General features: G+C 39.9%; 1 protein-coding gene across 11 annotated transcripts in view; it reads left to right on the top strand.

Moving 5' to 3' along the window:
• Positions 1–208: 208 nt before the first annotated feature.
• GTDC1 (glycosyltransferase like domain containing 1) overlaps positions 209–18,497 on the top strand; it is a 393,529-nt gene continuing 375,240 nt past the window's right edge. For 3 of the 11 annotated variants that reach the window (XM_031936424.1, XM_023217484.2, XM_023217482.2), the window contains exon 1: positions 212–339. The gene's annotated coding sequence lies outside the window, so the exon portion shown is untranslated. Of the gene's footprint in view, positions 340–542; positions 1,282–18,497 lie in introns of those variants that run through there. The other 8 variants (XM_023217485.2, XM_023217483.2, XM_023217481.2 and 5 more) reach the window with 7 other exon arrangements.

Here is an 18,497-nt window from a genome sequence, read left to right as displayed (position 1 = left end):
AGGGAGGTGGGGAGCACAGCGAGGCCGGGGGACAGTGGGCAGGTGCGAGGAGCCTAGCCCGCGGGCCGGGGGGGGAGCGACTGGCGCGGGCGGGAGCTGCGGCTGACTCACGGACCTAGAGCCAGCAGAGTCCGGGCGCCGCAGAGAGGCGGAGCCTCGATTGCGCGGGCGGGCCGAGGGGCGGGGCCAGCGCCTGACGCGCCTGGAGGCCGCGGCGGCCGCGGGCCGGGAGGGGCGGCGGCATCCGCGGCGGCCGCGGGGGAGGGGCACGGCGTCAGCGCGTCGCCGGCTGGGCCGCGCCGGTGGCCAGGAGGGAGAGACAAGGAGGAGGAGGAGGAGGTGAGTAGGCTCCGGGCTGGGGAGCCGCGCGGGCCGGCGGGGAGGCGGGGAGCGCGGCCCCTCCCCTCCCCGGCGCCCGCCTCGCGGGGCTGCGCTGCGCGGAGTTCCCAGAGGGGCAGCAGCAGCGGCTGCGGCGCGGGGAGCCGGGGGCGGGGGGGGGGTGTGGGGGAGGCGGAGCTGAGAGCCGCGCGCTTCCCGGGCGCACGCGCTGCGCTCCCTGCGCCGCCGTCCGCACCGCGCTCGGAATGGGGCGTCCAGGCCGTGGCGTTTTGTTCCTTCTGCAAACTGGTCGTGTTCAAATTGCGTTTTCTTGGTGCCTACACGTCGTGCGTGCTGGTTTCCGCAGCCCGGCGCTCGGCTTCCTCCTCGCGCAGCCTACGAGGACGGGTGGGGGCACGTCGCCCTCGCGCGGGAGAAGGGAGGCCGGGCGCCCGGGTTGGCCTGAGTTGGCTAGGGTGCTTCGCCGACCACCAGGCTGCCCGGCGCTTGGCCCCTTGCAGTGCGAGCCCCAGGCCTTCCTGAGGGAAACCTTCGCGTCTGGCTTCTGGTCGCCCTCAGTTACCAGACCTCCCCAGCGCCCCACTCTCCTCTGCCAGCCGAGTGTGGGGACCCTCACTGTGCCCCCCATCCCGGAATCCCTCTTTTGAGGATTAAGCACATAATTTCCCATTTTCATCGGGATCCAGACAATCCCATTCTGTCCAGTTGGAAAGATTCTCTGAATTTAAGTCTTGGGAATCCAGCAGCGAAATTTAACCTTTAGTCCCGAAGTAGTTTTTTTGCCTTCTCCCGCACATACAACTTTTAGAGTCTTCTGACAACTGCTGCATTAGGTTATCTTGAGATTCTTAAGTTAATACCTTGAGGCGGTGTGATGTGAGGTTCAAAGAGAAGGCTTTTACAGCTTTTCCTCCACCTGTATCGCAGTTTGAAATGGAAAACGTGAGTTGATGATGATTTTCCACACGAGATGGATTTCAGTTTGCAGCCCCCGGCTGCCGTGGCTCACCTTGGTTATTTGGTGCCTACCCCTGAAGTTGATTTTAAAGCTGAACATAGTGGTAAGGTAAAGGAGCTGCTGAAAAAGAAGTTCAGTACAATTCAATAGAGCCATTCTATTGGCTTCTATTAACCTGTTTGACCTTAAGCTTTAACCATGACAGGAGTTTCATGCAGGAACCCACATACCAAGTGAAATATTGAATTTTAATTAGTGCGTTCCAGGTCTGATTTGGATTAGATTCTTCTCGGCTCCCACTCCCTTTTGGTATACATTTTCCTTAGGGTCCTGTACTGTATTAAATGAAACAGTTTTAGTATTGAGGGTCACGAAACTTTCTTTGACATACTTGAAAACAATGAATAGGTAAAATCTGAAACATGATACTTGCAATAAGGTAGGAAATAGTAAATTTTTTAACATTACGTTTGCAAAGTTAAGATGGCTTCTTTAGTCTTGATTTGAAAATTGTGTTGACGTTTTAATCTTATGCATCACAGAAGTACAGAATTTTCGATGTGTAAGGGACTTTAGTAGTATAATCCAATCTCATTATTTTATAGAGAAATTGAGAATCGAAGGCAGTTTCTTGATGAGATTTAGCAGGAGCCAAATAGAACTAGTTGTCTTAATTAACTAAACACTTACCTAGGTAATTCAGACCTCTTCTATTCTTGTACTAAAGTTTATTTGATTATGGCATCTTAAAAAGCCAAGTAATTAACTAAATTTAATTTTTTTCCCTTAATTTATGATTTGGACCCATTAGATTGAAATGCCATAAATTATTCATGGAAGTATTTACATTCTATCAGTTTAAACATTACTTTCCAGTTTTTTCAAATTAGTAATTATCTTGCGCTTCAAGAATCGATTCATATTTTTGATTCGGATAGCCTACGTCACTTCCAGCAGATTGATATTTTAAGAGTCTTAGAGTTATGGTGTATATAAACCTTAATATAGTTATGTGTCATTTAATGACGGGTATGTTCCGAGAAGAGACTTGTGGGAGCATCATAGAGTGTACTCACACAAATGCACATGGTATAACCTACTGCACAACTAGGCTATATGGTATAGTTTATTAGTCCTGGGCTACATCTCTGTTCAGCATGTTACTGTACTGAATACTGTATCTAAACATACCTAAACTTAGAAGAGGTACAGTAAAAATACGGTGTTACAATCTTATGGGACCACAGTTGTATATTCAATGTCTTGTTGAATGAAATGTTATGTGATGCATGACTATCACTTAGGAAGGGAAATCCTATCACATGTAATAATCTAATTCCAGCATGCCCAATCTCACATTTCAAAGTGGGCCTCAAATGCATGAGTCTTGAAGTTCTTGCTGTGGTGAGATGAATTTTTTGCATCCCAGAGCACAGTGTTTAGTGTAGACATTTAGTAAGTATTTGTTGGCCTGTGTGCTCTTTCCTGGTAGGCGCTTCGTGAAAGTTCGGCTATGTCCTACTCATCTGTGTATACCCATTTTCAAGTGTAGTGGGTACTCTTTAAATGCTTATGATCTTGTTGGGCTTTATCAAATTTTTGAAGGTAGCAGAGTGCCAGGAAGTCCTGAATCATGATATAGTAAACTTGAAATAACTCAGTTCCTTTTTTGTGTTGAACCAGATAACTCTGTTAGGTTGAATTCCAATATTGAAAGAGGTAGCAGGTGTCAGATTAGAAAAATTGGGGGAAGAAATTAACAGTGCGAATTTTGTTCTTTAACTTATGTTAGTCACTCTGATATTGGGAAAGAACATTACTTTAGTAATAGAACACCTTAGGTGAGCTAAAATAATACAGTGTTTCCACGAGAGCAAAGTGTGACAACATGAATTGAGTGACCCTCTTGATTGTTACCATAGGCCACATTTTACAATCTTGGTTTTATTTTATAAGGATGTTTTTCAGCATATAGACTTTTGTAAGGAACATGACTTTCAGAGTTCAGACTACCTTGGCAAATTGTCTCAAATGGTATTTTAAACAGTTTTAGGTTGTATTTGATATATTATGCTTCTTGTTGGTGTTACATGAAGAACACTGTGTATTCTTTTTCTGGTATTCTTACCTCTTCTTCTTTTTTTTTTTTTTATGTCAGAATAGCCTGTTTTTTAATTTTAGTTTTTTTGAGGCAGAGTCTCGCTGTGTCACCCAGGCTGGATTGCAGTGGTGTGATTGCAGCTCAGTACAGCCTCCGCCTCCCTGGTACGAGTGGTCTCCTGCCTCAGCCTCCTGAGTAGCTGGGATTGCAGGAATGCATCACCACGCCTGGGTAATATTTTTTGCATTTTTAGTAGTGATGGAGTTCCACCATGTTGGCCAAGCTGGTCTGGATCTCCTGCCTTAGCTTCCCAAAGTGCTGGGATTATAGATGTGAGCCACTGTGCCCTGCCTGGTTATTTTTTTTTAAAAACTGAGGAAAATTTTCAAGCATTTCTCTTGGAAAGTACAAACCAACACTGCATTCTTTAAATTGCCGGGGTAAAATTTGGGCTGAGCAGATGCAGAGCCAATTCCATAGGCTGATTCCTAGTTGAACATGTAGAGTCATAGAGGTAATAGCCTTCATAGGGATATCTTTGAACTACTTTCATTTTTTTTTTTTTCTACTAGTATTATTACTGAAAGCAGTTGTACGGTAGAGTAGGATGGTGTTTAATTTATAGGAAGCAAATCAGCTCACATCTATCGTTGCTGATTCTGATGTCAGTCCTAGTCTGCCTGGCCTACTCACTGCCGGATCAGTTTCTTATATTCAGACCGAAGATATTTTAAGACCTCTGCCACCTACAACAGGAAGAATCTGGCATTATTCTGGTGCCCTGAGCATCCATTGCTCACAGAGTACGCTGTCTCACCATATCCTTGGGATGTACTCAGTTTGCCTGCGAGATTTTCATTTTTAAAGCACTTTTCTCATACGGAGTTTTGAAATAATGACAAACGCCTTAAATAAGTGTGTGTGAGGTATCTAGAATATTTCAAAATAGTTGAAGATGGAGTTAGGATATAGAATCAGACAATTAGTAAGAATATCTAGTGCTTTTTCCCTGTGCTCTGTAGGATCACACAAGTCATTTAAACAGATGATAATTTTTTTTGAGTATTTAAAAAATAACCACAGCCGGTGTGATGTCTCATGCCTGTAATCCCAGCACTTTGGGAGGCCAAGGCTGGTGGATCACCTGAGGTCAGGAGTTCGAGACCAGCCTGGCCAACATGGTGAAACCCCATCTCTACTAAAAATACAAAAATTAACCTGGCATGGTGGCACGTGCCTGTATTCCCAGTTACTTGGAGGCTGAGGCAGGAGACCCGCTTGAACCTGGGTGGCAGAGGCTGCGGTGAGCTGAGATCACACCACCGCACGCCAGCCTGGGCGACAGAGCAGGACTCCATCTCCAAAATAAAATAAAATAAAATAAAATAAAATAAAATAAAATAAAATAAATAACCGGAGAAGCAATTCCACACATAAACAGAGAAGCAATTCCACAGTCTTTCCTTAGTAAGTGATAAATAGTCCATAGAATTTATATTTCTTGGGTGGTTTCTTTTTGTATTCCAGGTCCTTTGTGGAACTGAAACTTTGTCTTAAGCCTGTTTAGTCACCCTAACAGCTTGATCTCCTCTCCTTGCTATCTCCCCTACCCTTAGGGAGCCAGGATCTATTCTTATCCATAGGTAGGTGGTTATGGTCTTGCAGAGCCAAGATCCTGTGATGCTGTTTTCTGGACTCACACTCACCAGACTGACCCTTTAGATACTGAGATCTAGGCTCCGTGGCTGTTATAATTTGAACCTTTTTGAGAGTCAACTTTTCATTTGCATCAGGGACTCTAGGACACCCTGGATTCATCCAGTCATGAGTTAGAATGCCTTTCCTGACTAGCCAGCAGTTGGATTCTTTGCTTTCTTAGTGGAGACAGTTAAGGGTGTCTCCCATAAATCAGTGATTTTTATGCAGTTTCAATGGTAGCTCGTTATTTTCAAGTGTTTAATTTCCTGCCTTTTTCTTCTCTTAGGTTTGAACACTCATTTGATCAGGTATTGGGGTTCTCAGGACCCTGTGTTGGGTTCTATTTGCTGGAGTGACAGAACTCAGGGAAACACATTTACTTGTTTATTATAATGGATATTGCAAAGGCTAAGATGAAGAGACGTGTGGGGCAGGCCATAGGGGAAGGGGCACAGAGCTTCCATGTGATCTCTGAGTGCACCGCTCTTTGTTCAGTTATCTGGAATCTCTCTGAACCCAGTTCTTTTGGGTTTTTGTGGAGGCTTTATGACAGCATTCCTTCCTCCAGGGTGTAGAATGGGATATTCTGTGGGTTGGGGGCGGGGCTTGGGAAAAGCATTAAGAGTCCTGTCTTGGGGCAGGAGAAGGTCAGAGGCTGTCCCCTAAGGCCTAACACACCCAACATTGTAGCAAAAGACTGGATCAAGGGCTGTGGTAGTTATGAGCCAGGAACCATGCATGGAATCTTCCTCTCTATTTCTCTCATCTCTCTCTCTCTGTGTGGTATATATAAAACATCATAGGTATCTATTACACATTCCTCTACATGGTCATTATTTGTCTTTACATCTAGACCACGTGTACCCCCGGGTTGGAACTGAATCCGTCCAGTTCCTGGAGGTGTTCTTAGCACTCAGTACAGTGTCTGGCACATAGCAGGTGATAAATATAGATTAGATATCAATTTCTCCCAACAATAAGTTCTGTTATCAGTGTGGGAAGCCAGTGTTCATATAGAAGTTTAAAATTAATTCAAGTAACTTAGATGTTTCATTGCCACCATTAGTACTAGAGAGTCTGTATTTTAAATTATAGGCATATCCATATAGAAAATGGCATCAGTCACCTGACAGGACATTTAATTAAGAAGAAAAGGTATATAATTTTCACTATGTTGTCTTGTAAGGCATTGGAGATTTCAGTTTTTCGTGAATTTGATTAATATGTGTATATTATCTTATATTTCTTACAATTAGTTTTATTATGAAGAAGTGAGTTTAATGGCCCTATTTTTGTTCATTAGTAATTATATACTAAAGGGTAAATTCTCATTAAAAGGCCCTTAAATGCCTGCTCATAAAAAAGAGAGACCTCTTTGATTTTGTTCTCTATACGATCCCAGTTATTGTATTGAGGCAAGTCATCAAACTCTTTAGTGGTCTAAACCTTTAATTTGGTTTCAGAACAGTAGTCATGTATTGAACACCCAAATTACCATGTCTTTAACAAGTAATGCAAACACTCCGTATTAAAAACGTAATGACCACAACTTTTTTTGTAAAATTTCTTGTGCTAATTTTTTAAAGAGGACTTTTGAATTAAATTTCTTGTGAAGGGCAAAATCTTATACTTTTAATGGTGGGACAGTGTGTGTATATGTGTAGAGGCGAGAGGGTGGTAATTTTTGTAGTGGTATTTTTAAGTGGACAGGTTACTAATTATGTTGAGGTAAACGCTTTACAACTCTAAAAGGAAAACTTCAATTATCTGAATGAAATGAGGTACATGAAATTAATTCAGATAAGTGGGAGAATCTTTGGTGTAAATGATGCATGTCAAGGGACGTGACCTCAATCTTGATTTTTTTTTTTCTTTTTTCTTTTTCTATGTATCTGTCAGCTGCTTACGAGATTGTGATTCTTTTAGGTCATGTTAGGAATCATTGATGGGGGAGGTGAAGTTGCTCTGTAGTTTTGTTTTCTCTTTGCTACATAGGAATCCAGAGTGTGGTATTCTGTGACGAGTGTAATTGCTCATCTCTCTCCTGTACTGCCTGCTGTTTTAGGTGGTACACCACAGCCTTCCATTTTGTCACCTTCCTGTCAAACGTGTGTGGGGACTCCTTAAGAATACAACTTGTTTGAAATTAAAGCCACACTCCTCTGTCCAATCTCAAGATGTTTATAATTCCTAAAAGTTGAGTTACGGCAGGTTATAAGAGCGAATTGAGGTAGATGAACTGTGATTCCTTCTCTGTCCTCCTTTGAGTTTAAATATTAAGCAGCTATTTTGCAGTGTAGGCCCTTAAAATAGAAACAAAGGGTTGGGGCATGATGCCTAGCCTTTATAGATCCTAATTTGAAATGAAAATTTTATGGATTGATTAGAGTTTTAGGAAAATGATTATCTGCTGCAAATTACTAAGGTTTGCAGCATTCCTGGGCTCCTGGCATCTGAAAGCTATTGTGTAATCCGTGGAAAGCCTGTGTAGGTGTGATGACATTGTCTCCTTGGCTTTTTTTGTTTTGTGTTTTTTTTAAATGGAAGCAAGCTTGTTTCAGCCACAGAGATGTGTACTGACACCTTATAAGTGAATTTACTTTTTTCTGTATTCAGAACACCTGAAGACATGGCTCTTTATTTTCAGTGTGCACCAGCTTCTTTTTCACCTCTTGGTCTTTAAGATACAAGCTGATTCATACCTTGATTACCTTGGGTAGGTGGGTATGATATCAGCAAGCTCTGTATCCGGACCTTGTGAGCAATTCCTAGGTCATTGCCTGAGACCTTCTTAAATATATGCAGGCAATGTGACTGCAGACTTTGGGTTTCACAGTCAGTCTAGATTGATATTGACTCTGGGCCATTTATGAGCAGCAAGCCTTTGCAGGGAGTTAGTAACTGCTCCGAGTTTCAGTTTTCTCATATCCCGTGGGGTGATTAGTCTTTTTTAGTGTTATTATTATTATTATTTTTGTAACTTAGTTGTATTAATCTGTTGTCATATTCAAGTAGTGTGAATTAATGAACTATCTAGAGCATATCATTTTGAAAGGAAGTAGGTTTTACAGCATTTAAAGACAGAGGTAGTCAAATTAGTAAAAATCTTTCCAAATAGAAGTCTTTCTCAATAGACTTTAAAACTATATAAGACTCTTGTAGTTATCAGTTTATTTATATACAAATAATACACTCCTGTGTGGTATAGCAAGACAGAGTATGTATTGTACTCTGCAGTCAGACAGACTTGTATATGGATGATTCATCACTTTCCACTTGGGTAACCTTGGGCAGGATACTTTACCTATTTGATTCAAAGTTTTAGCCTGTAAAACTAGTAATGAAGATTTAAAGAATAGAGATGTAAAGAACAATAAAGGAGGCCGGGTGCAGTGGCTCATGACTCTAATCCCAGAACTTTGGGAGGCCGAGGTGGGCGGATCACCTGAGGTCAGGAGTTCGAGACCAGCCTGACTAATATGGTGAAACCCCATCTCTACTAAAAATACAAAAAAAATTAGCCAGGTCTAGTGGTGGGCGCCTGTAATCCCAGCTACTTGAGAGGCTGAGGCAGGAGAATCACTTGACCCCAGGAAGTGGAGGTTGCAGTGAGCCGAGATCATGCCTTTGCACTCCAACCTGGGCAACAGAGTGAGACTCTGTCTCAAAAAAAAAAAAAAAAAAAAAAAAAAAAAGGGTAATAAGGACAACAAAAAGGTGGTTGTGAAGACTTAAGAGGAAGGTATGCAAAATACTTGATTATGCCTGAATCCAACAAATACTGCTAGTTGCTGTTGTGACCTTGGACAAGTAACTTCACCTTTCTTCATCACAGGTTTCCTTATCTGTAGCATAAGTATACAGCTAACTAATAGGTTTAGTATGAGGATTAAATGAGATAATACATATAAGTGCTGACTAAATATTAATTGCTATTGTTGTTTATATTTATATAAACAAATTAGACCAATTTTGATTTCAAGAATTCATACACATATTTAGTATATTTATTATATGGGGGATATTCACTATGGATTTGGGGATGGTGACTTATTCATAACTCTCAGTGTTTCCTTGAGATGACAGTTCACAAATTGTGGTGTACAAATCCCCAGGGATCACTGAGACCCTTTCAGGAGTGTCCATGAGGTAAAAACCATTATCATAGTAACACTAACTTTTGGACTTTTCTACTGCTTTGACATTTGCCCTGCTGGTGTAAAAGCAATGATCGAAGAAACTAAGCATTCTAGAAATTAAATGACAGTAAGACCCAACTGTACTAGTAATCATAGTACTCTTCACAGCTGTGCATTCACAGAAAAGAGAAAAAGCCACTTTCACTTAAGAATATCCTTGATGAAGTGATAACAATTGCTGATTTATTAAATTTTGACCCTTAAACATACTTTGTTTTAATATTTGGTGTGATGAGATAGGAAATGTGCAAAAAGCATTTCTGCTGCATATCCAGAGTATGTTGCCTGTCTAGAGGAAAAATACATATGTGATTTTTCTTTTTGAGTTGCTAGTGAAACTAGCCAAATTTTGCATGAAACATCATTTTTACTTGAAAGAATGAATACCAAACTGTGATTATTCAGACTTAGAAATTTGGCAGTCATTTTCTTGAAAATGAACAAAGTGAGCCTGTCACTTCAAGGAAAACAACTGACAGTATTGTTGCCAATGATAAAATTCAAACTTTCAAGTGAAAATTAAAATTTTAGAAAACTTGTGTTACCTGCTGTGCTACTGTCAGCTTCCCAGTACTTTAAAGATTTTCCTGATGAGATGTGTGGTGATTTTAATGAATGTTGAGTTTTTGCTGTTGTATGACGAATTGTGTCAAGATTTGTAATATCTATATAACTCAATGAACCAATATTTTCAAAGTGACCAGTGTTACTAAATTATGGGTGAAAGATCTTTTCAAAAAGCAAGTAACAGAATACAAAGAGGTCATATGTATGAGATTCCATATTTTGACTAACCCTTAAGAAACTCTTACTTGTCAAGTTTTGGTGTAGTATCAAAAAAGAACATCCACAGTTATCTGAATGGGCTATTAATACGTATACTTCCTTTTCTCTCACTACATATTTGTGTGAGGCCATTTTTTTTCATGTAGCTCAATCAAAACAACATAGCACAACAGATTGAATGTAGACACCAACATGAGAGTCCAGCTCTTTTCTATTAAGCTAGGCATGAAAAAAATTTGCAAAGCTTTTATAACAACATAATTTTTTGCACAAAGCTTTTTTCTGTTTTGAAAACATTGTATTTTCCTAAAATGTATTGTCTTATTACATATGTTGTCTTATTAAGTTTTAAAATAAATTGATAAATACTCTTTTTCTCATTTAATTTCTAATATGGTGAATGTTGATAATTATAAGCCACATAAACAGAAGCTCTTGGGAATACTCAGTAATTTTTAAGAACACAAAGTGGTCCTGACTAAAGAGATTGAAAACTGTTTCTTTAAGGAAAGAAGGCCAGGTTCATCAAATGAACACAGTTCTAAAGTTTTAATTGTTTGAATATTCCTTTGGAATATGGAGTTAACATGCCTGTAGTTTCTTTTTCTGGTTATAGGAATATATCGGTGGACTACTGTGCCATTTTCCAAATGTTCAGAGGGTAAGAAGGTTTTTGTTTTTAAAATGGATGCTAACTGCGTGGTTGCCATACCAAATTGAGATATGGTTAATGGTCATTCTTTGTCAGCCTATTCACAGTTGATACCACTCTGTTGGTTGTGAGATATACCTGTGGTTTCAGAGCTGTTCACCATGGCAGATTACTTCAGGATTGTAGTGACTCTAACTTTGCAGGACAGGCAGGAGGATTGCTTAAGCCCAGGAATTTCGAGTCCAGCCTGGTCAACATAGCCAGACCCCATCTCTACAAAAAATTAAAAAACAAAAAATTAGCCCAGTGTGGTGATACACACTGTAGTCCCAGCTACTCAGGAGGTTGAAGTGGGAGGATTTCTTGAGCCCAGAAATTTGAGGCTGCAGTGAGCTATGATTGTGCTGCTGCATTCAGCCTGGGTGACAGAGTCAGACTCTGTCTCTTAAACAAACAGACAAACAAACAAACAAACAAGAAACCAATTTTCTTTGACGTTCATACACTAGGCTAATCCGTCCTGACATTTTTTAAAGCTATTTTCTAGTACCGTCAATCTACAATTTATGAGTGAATTAATAACTATCTGCAACAATGTAATATGAATTACGGATGGGTTCTGTAGTGCCATTAATAGTATGAGCGTTTCAGCCTCATTATGGACTAATTAACATCTTTTTGTGTGGAATTATACTTTTGACTTCTAGAAATGTAGCCAAACACATTTCTCCGTTGCAGTCCAGCAGTGACAGGAAACTCTTCTTTTTCCCTCACAACAGAAACGGAGTTGTTAAAGCTTTAGTGATAGCAAGAGAGGCATTTTGAAGCAAAGCTCAAGAGACACAGATATCTTGGGCATCCCACGTGGTGGTGGGTGATAGGTAATGCTTTCAGATGAAGCAAGTATAGAAACTTTGGGCCAAGTAGCAATGGTGGAGGGAAAAAATGGATATTCTGGATACTACTTGGTTGGGGGGGTTGATATATTCTCTTTTGTAGCAGATGCTAAAACGTAAGAGATGTTTTAAGTTGGGTGTTTCTAAGTTGAGAAATCCATCTATATAGATAAAATTTTCTTGGGCTCTTGTTATGCGAACTGAACTCAGATAACAAAAAGACAGGCCAGTTGGTAACGTTGAACAAGTCTTTGGCCAGAAGTTTCAATGTAAAAGGAAAGTGATGAACTTCAGGGGCAGTCGTGACCAGGAGGAACAGTGGAAGCCAAGAGGAATGTTGGAATATGCAGACTGCTCACAGGGCCCCAAAACAAATCCACCATACAGGAAGGCTGTTAGAGCAGGGACAGAACTGATGATCAGCTGGCATAGTTCAAAGAATGCTGTGACTCAGTCCCTTGCCCACGTCTTTGGCAGGAAATACTGCCAGACTAGACTGATGGCTAGTACAGGAAGTCCATTACAGAGAATGGTTGATATAAAGCAGAAATTCAGAACTAGGAGAGTTTGGGGACATGGAACAGGCCAATGTTGGATAACTGGAATTTGACCTGAAGGTGAACTCCTTGTCTTTTTCCTGCCCAAAGTCAATATTAACTCCTTGGATTGAGGCAAAACTGAGCCAAGAGGGAGACCAGAGTGACTAGAACTGTCTGCATTGTAGTAACAGGTCTGGCCCAACAAATAATTTCAGTTGAATGCATAGAAGTAAGACGGGGAAACATTATAGTCTTTCCACTTAGGTTCTTCATGTAACGTACAGTAGATATCATGTTATCTACTCACCAAAAAAGTAATCTAGGCCAGGAGTTTGCAAACTTCTCCTTGGAAGGACCAGGCAGTAACTATATTAGTCTTTATGGACCCTATGGACTCTGTTGCACCTACTCAAGTTGGCCACTGTAGCCTGAAAGCAGCTGTAGAAAAATACCTAAATGAAAGAATATAGCCATGTTCCAATAAAGCCTTATTTATGGAAGTGGAAATTTAACTTCATATAATCATCACATGTCACAAAATATTAGTCCTAAAAAACCTGTTTTCAACCATTTAAAAATATAAACTCATTCTTAGATCATAGATGTACAAGAACAGGTTGCATGCTGGATCTCAGTGCCCAGACAATAGATTGTTGACTCTTCTCAGGCAAATAAATTACTATCAGTCATGATGCTGAAAGCTTAGCAGTGCTGAAATAGATGTTTTCTAGGACTATGCTATTGGTGACACTGTCTTATTTTATAGGTGACACTGATGATAAAAATCCATCCAAGAATTTAGATGTGACGTCTGCAGCAGGTTCAAATCTCTCAGCTATAAGACAAACTGGATACTTCCTAAGGATTGCCATCTATTATGCACAGAGCCAAAATCCGTTACTGAAATTGTCTGGGTGAGCCGCCTGCTGGGTCCAGTGATGCACTGGTAGACAAAGGAGTTGAAAAAGAAGTTTGGCATATTCTTTGGATGACTGGCAGAGTGTGACACAAGTATGGCACCAAGCCCTACTATGATTCCAAGGACTTCAGGACTAACAAAAAAAAAAAAAAAAAATATATATATATATATATATATATATATATATATAAATGAAAAAATTTTTTGGTGGTATTGGTTGGTGTTGTTCAAGTAAATTTGAGCTTTACTTGGGGAATATGTATTATATTATCGTTCCATAATGTAATTGCTTTGGTAATCAAGCTTTAAAGATCTTATATTTATGAAACTCATATAGTTATCACCTTTTAGTATTGGGTTATCTCACTCTAAGGGAAATACAGTAAAGAAAAACATCTTTTGACTAAAAGGGTTGATTGCAGGACTATGATTTTTGTGTGAAAGTGTTTGCTTAGGGGATTCTTGAAATTTTGCCTTCATCTAGAGTATGTAAAATGTTTCTATTTGCAGAAAGCTATTATACTCGGAATTTCCTAGGAAAATGTCCCTTTCAGTGGACTCTTCAATAGTGAAATATCATACTGTACAGTATTAGTGTGCATAGAACAGTTGAATTCATAAATTAATATTTTTGGACCTATTAACTAAATTAAATTCACTTAAAATGATTTGGCAAGCAAGTATGAACTGAAAATAAACCTATGTATTTTTATTTTTTAGAAGTATTGAATCAGAAGAAAACTGGAACATCAAAGTATTCTCTGAACCAAACTGATGTTTATTTGGTTGAGAGTCCTTGCTTTTGGTATACTATTTATACCAGTAATAGAGGATTTGAAAGCAGTGCTGGGAAATGAGGTGTGTGGATTCTCTCAGTGTTGAATCCCATTTTTTCCCTCAGTGAATCTTTAACATTTTTAAATCTTAGCATTCAACAAAAACTCTACAGTCTAGATGTAAACCATAGATTACTTTTTATATAGCATATACAGTTCATCAACAAACAGTAAAGGTTCCCTCATGACTTACCTTGAAATCTTTATTCAAAGCATATACAATTCAATTTGTCGTTGTGCCACTGCCACCACTGCATGTTTCTGGTCAGAGTGCAGTGCAACTAACATCGCCATCCTGCTAGGAAAAAGATCTGCAGGTTGCTGGATAGTGGAAGTTGCACACATCTAATTTACAAGTCAGATTAGAGATCAGAATCTTAACAATAGCTTTATGTGGAATTGATTTCATTTCATGGTTTTTAAGCTGTTTTTTCATTGAAGCAATGCCTGTAACTGAAAGACAGGTGTGTTGCAGCATTTGAATACCTTAAAGTCTTTTGAATCAGGAATGAAAGGGATGTTCTGGATTCTAAAACTCAGAGATTTTGAATTAAATGCCATCATTCATTTATTGTGCCATAATTGAACTATCTTGAGAACTGAATTTGGAATTACTGTGGTTAATATTTGGAAAGCTTTGCCTTTTTCAAATATAATTCACTTTAGGAAGGACCACAGTTGTGTGCGTGTGTGTGTGTGTTTATTTAAATAGAGCAGCAGGCACCTTTTTACCTTATAGATAAGGTAAATTTAGTAAGAAATATGTGGTTTTTGCCGGGCGCGGTGGCTCAAGCCTGTAATCCCAGCACTTTGGGAGGTTGAGACGGGCGGACCACGAGGTCAGGAGATCGAGACCATCCTGGCTAACACAGTGAAATCCCGTCTCTACTAAAAAATACAAAAAACTAGCTGGGCGAGGTGGTGGGCGCCTGTAGTCCCAGCTACTCGGGAGGCTGAGGCAGGAGAATGGTGTAAACCCGGGAGGCGGAGCTTGCAGTGAGCCCGGATCCGGCCACTGCACTCTAGCCCGGGAGACAGAGCGAGACTCCGTCTCAAAAAAAAAAAAAAAGAAATATGTGGTTTTTAACATTGATATCCCATTCTATTTAAGAAGTCCATTGTGGCGTTTCTGGAAGCCTTCACTAAGGGGAAAGGGACAATGAGTAGAACACTGTAGATTGCAGTTTATGTTTTTCCTTTCAAGGCAAACCATTTTCAAAATATAATAATGCCAGTGAATACATAAATCTAGATTGATAGATTGAAGTTATTTTAAGTTTACCTGTGTATATTAAAATTGAGAGCCATCTCATAAAAGTGAGTATAAAAAGTTGTTCATTTTAGAGTGCATAGTGCCATTTAATTGAATTATAGAACACAGTTGCAAAAATACATCTTTTAGATGGTTCTTGAGCCATTAATTGATTTGTTGAATATAATCAAGAAGAAAATCCAGATGTTTAAAACTAGTTTTATATCAGGTCAAAAGAGTATTTAGCTTTATCCTCCTCCACTCCCTTGTCTGGTGAGTTCTCATAAATTGCTTTCTGAAATGACAAAACATTGGGATTTGGAGAGCCTTGAGAATTCATCAGTTTTATCTTTTTCTCCAGTATGTTTTACAAAGGACCCATTTAGTCATGATATTTATAGGATATGAGGAAGACAGTGATCCTGGCTTTCATGGACTCCAGAAAAGATTTTGGAGAAAAATTAATGTAAGGTAAGGGTGTAGTAGCTATACATTGCTGTATTCATTTTATTGTTCTTTTTTTTTTTGTTACCTTGAAGATCTTGTTGCATACCAATTTACTGTATTCATTTTAGCATAGCTGTGACTATTTAAATGCGTTCCTTTCTAACCTTCCTTCTAACCTCAGAATCCCTGGTTAAGGCTTCTTTTCTTTAAAGAAAGTCAGAGGTAATTTTTTGAATGGAGAAAGTGAGGCTATTCCAGCCATTGGGAAATGAGTGGAGTATGAAAGGGAGAATGAGATCTAAATGTGTTGTGATAGATAGTAAGATCATACATGAACACTCTATTTTTGGATTGAGAAGGGTGCTAGAGTAAGTATATCAATAGAATAGAGTGGCTTGTTATCGTTATGAACTGTTTAGTGAAAGTCTCCAGTATGCCAGACACTGAGTAAGACATTTTGCATAAATTCAAAGTCTTTCCAAAATCTTGAAAGCAGGTGCAATTATCCAAATTTCCTTATGAGGAAACAAGTTAAATGGTGTATACACAATCTTAGAGTAAGAATTGAAATAGAGAATCCTACAGCTAGTGGCTCATTTTGTGCAGAGACCTTTTCTTTCTGGTGATTGTCTGATAAGTTATTAGTAAATAGAAAAGAAATCTGAAAGGCCAGCACACATGTAGGAAGATTTTAAGATTAACAGCTTTTAACATGAGTAACTTCGTGTTGGTGTTGTAGAATGACATTGGAGCCTCCTTGAGAAGCAGTGACATATTTGCAGACATATCTGGACACTAGAACTCAACCATCTAATGGGTTGCCTTTATTATTAATAAAGTGTTGTATAGCTGCACTTTCAGGTGTAAGTGATGCTATGGTACAAAACTCATATATGGAGGGCAGGTGATCATGAGCTACCAAAGAAACTGGTATATATCATAAGCTGAATTGGATCAACTCAAAATAGAATCTGTAGAAAAGTACTTGAAAGAGGACTGGTTCAAGCAGTCATCTGATACAAAGCTGACTACCAAACTTTGGGATGCAGGGATGATAATTGGATAATGGTGTCATGAAGCTCATTAAAATGAGAACTATAAGTGTTTACAGGCTTTACAAGCAGATATATGCAGCTCTGTAGCAAAATATCATCTTGGAAAGGACACTTTCAACCATTTGGTTAGGAACAAGGCCTTAGCAGCAGCATTTTTTTTTTGAGATAGGGTCTCACTCTGCCCAGGCTGGAGTGCAAAGATGTGAACATGGCTCACTGCAGCCTCAGCCTCTGGGCCCAAGTAGTCCTCTCGCCTCAGCCTCCTGAGTAGCTGGGACTACAGGCATGTGATAACACCCAGCTAATTTTTTTTGTTTCTGTAGCGATTAGTTCTCGCCATGTTGCCTAGGCTAGCATTTTTAAATGTAAAAGACAGCTGTGCGGTAGGGTGTTGAAGTCAAATGATCTGGTTATGTTTTTTGAGGTATAGAGCAAAATGATATGGGATATTTGGCTTTGCTGTTTGTCCCCCAGGAGGAAGTAGAGCACAGCCAAGGTGATAGATAGTGTCACGGTGGAGCCTAAATGTGAGTACTGTGGCACCTCGGTGAGGGATGTGGTAATGAAGACAGGACAGGTGAAAATGAATGAAATCATGAACTCAAAATGTTAGAGTGAAAAATACTTTTCTAATTGTCTGAAAATACAGAAAAGAAAAAAGCAAACAGGTGGTAGGCAAGCAAATAAGACAGTTGGACAGAGGTAAGAAGTAGGAGGGCTATTCAAGAGTGAAGTACAATAGTCCTAGAAAGTTTTACTCAAAGAGGGAGACAACTTGGGAAGAGAGAGCAGAAAAATGATTTAGAAATAGATGTTATTGAAATATGTGAGTGAGCTGCTCAAAGACTGCCAGGAGACAGAGAAAATACTAGATAAGAAGGAACAAATGATCTTGAATATGAAGTTGTATTCCTATCTTATGGTGGTCAAAGGTGACTGGCTAGTTCAAATAATGGCTTCCCAAGAAAAGACCTGCTGATTGTTCCTATTTGTTCTGTGAATATTTGTGGGTATTTCTGTAAGCTGGACTTATATCTTATGATACTTGGTGACTTGGATTTGTGATTTAGAATCTGACTTAGGCTGTAAGTTTGTTATGATTATTATCCATATTATTTTCAGCTTTTGGGCAAAAGATTACACTTTACATTAACTGGCTATCCTTGCCATCGTCTAGAAGTAAGATATCAGATGTGACTTCAAAAATTAACTTTATGGACTGGATGCGATGCTCATGCCTGTAATCTCAGCCCTTTGGGAGGCTGAAGCGGGTGGATTACCTGAGGTCGGAGTTCCAGACCAGCCTGGCCAAAATGGTGAAACCCCATCTCTATTAAAAATATCAAAATTAGCCGGGGATGGCGGTGTGTGCCTGTAATTCCAGCTACTTGGGAAGCTGGGGCACAAGGATCCCTTGAACCCGGGAGGCGGAGGTTGCAGTGAGCCGAGATCACTCCACTGCACTCCAGCCTGGGCGATAGAGTGAGACCCTGTCTCAAAATAAATAAATAAATAAATACATAAAAATTAAAATTAACTTTATGGAGTATAATTTGTATCCAATAAAGTGAACCATTTTTTTTTTTTTGAGACGGAGTCTCGCTCTGTCACCCGGGCTGGAGTGCAGTGGCGCAATCTCTGCTCACTGCAAGTGCCGCCTCCCGGGTTCATGCCATTCTCCTGCCTCAGCCTCCCGAGTACCTGTGACTACAGGCGTCCGCCACCACGCCTGGCTAGTTTTTTTTGTTGTTTTTAGTGGAGACAGGGTTTCACCATGTTAGCCAGGATGGTCTCCATCTCCTGACCTCGTGACCCTCCCA

This window comes from Piliocolobus tephrosceles, chromosome 11 (assembly GCF_002776525.5).
Source record: "Piliocolobus tephrosceles isolate RC106 chromosome 11, ASM277652v3, whole genome shotgun sequence".
Taxonomy (NCBI): domain Eukaryota; kingdom Metazoa; phylum Chordata; class Mammalia; order Primates; family Cercopithecidae; genus Piliocolobus; species Piliocolobus tephrosceles.
The sequence above is the reverse complement of the archived record's forward strand: the minus strand, read 5'-3'. Positions and strand labels throughout refer to the sequence as shown.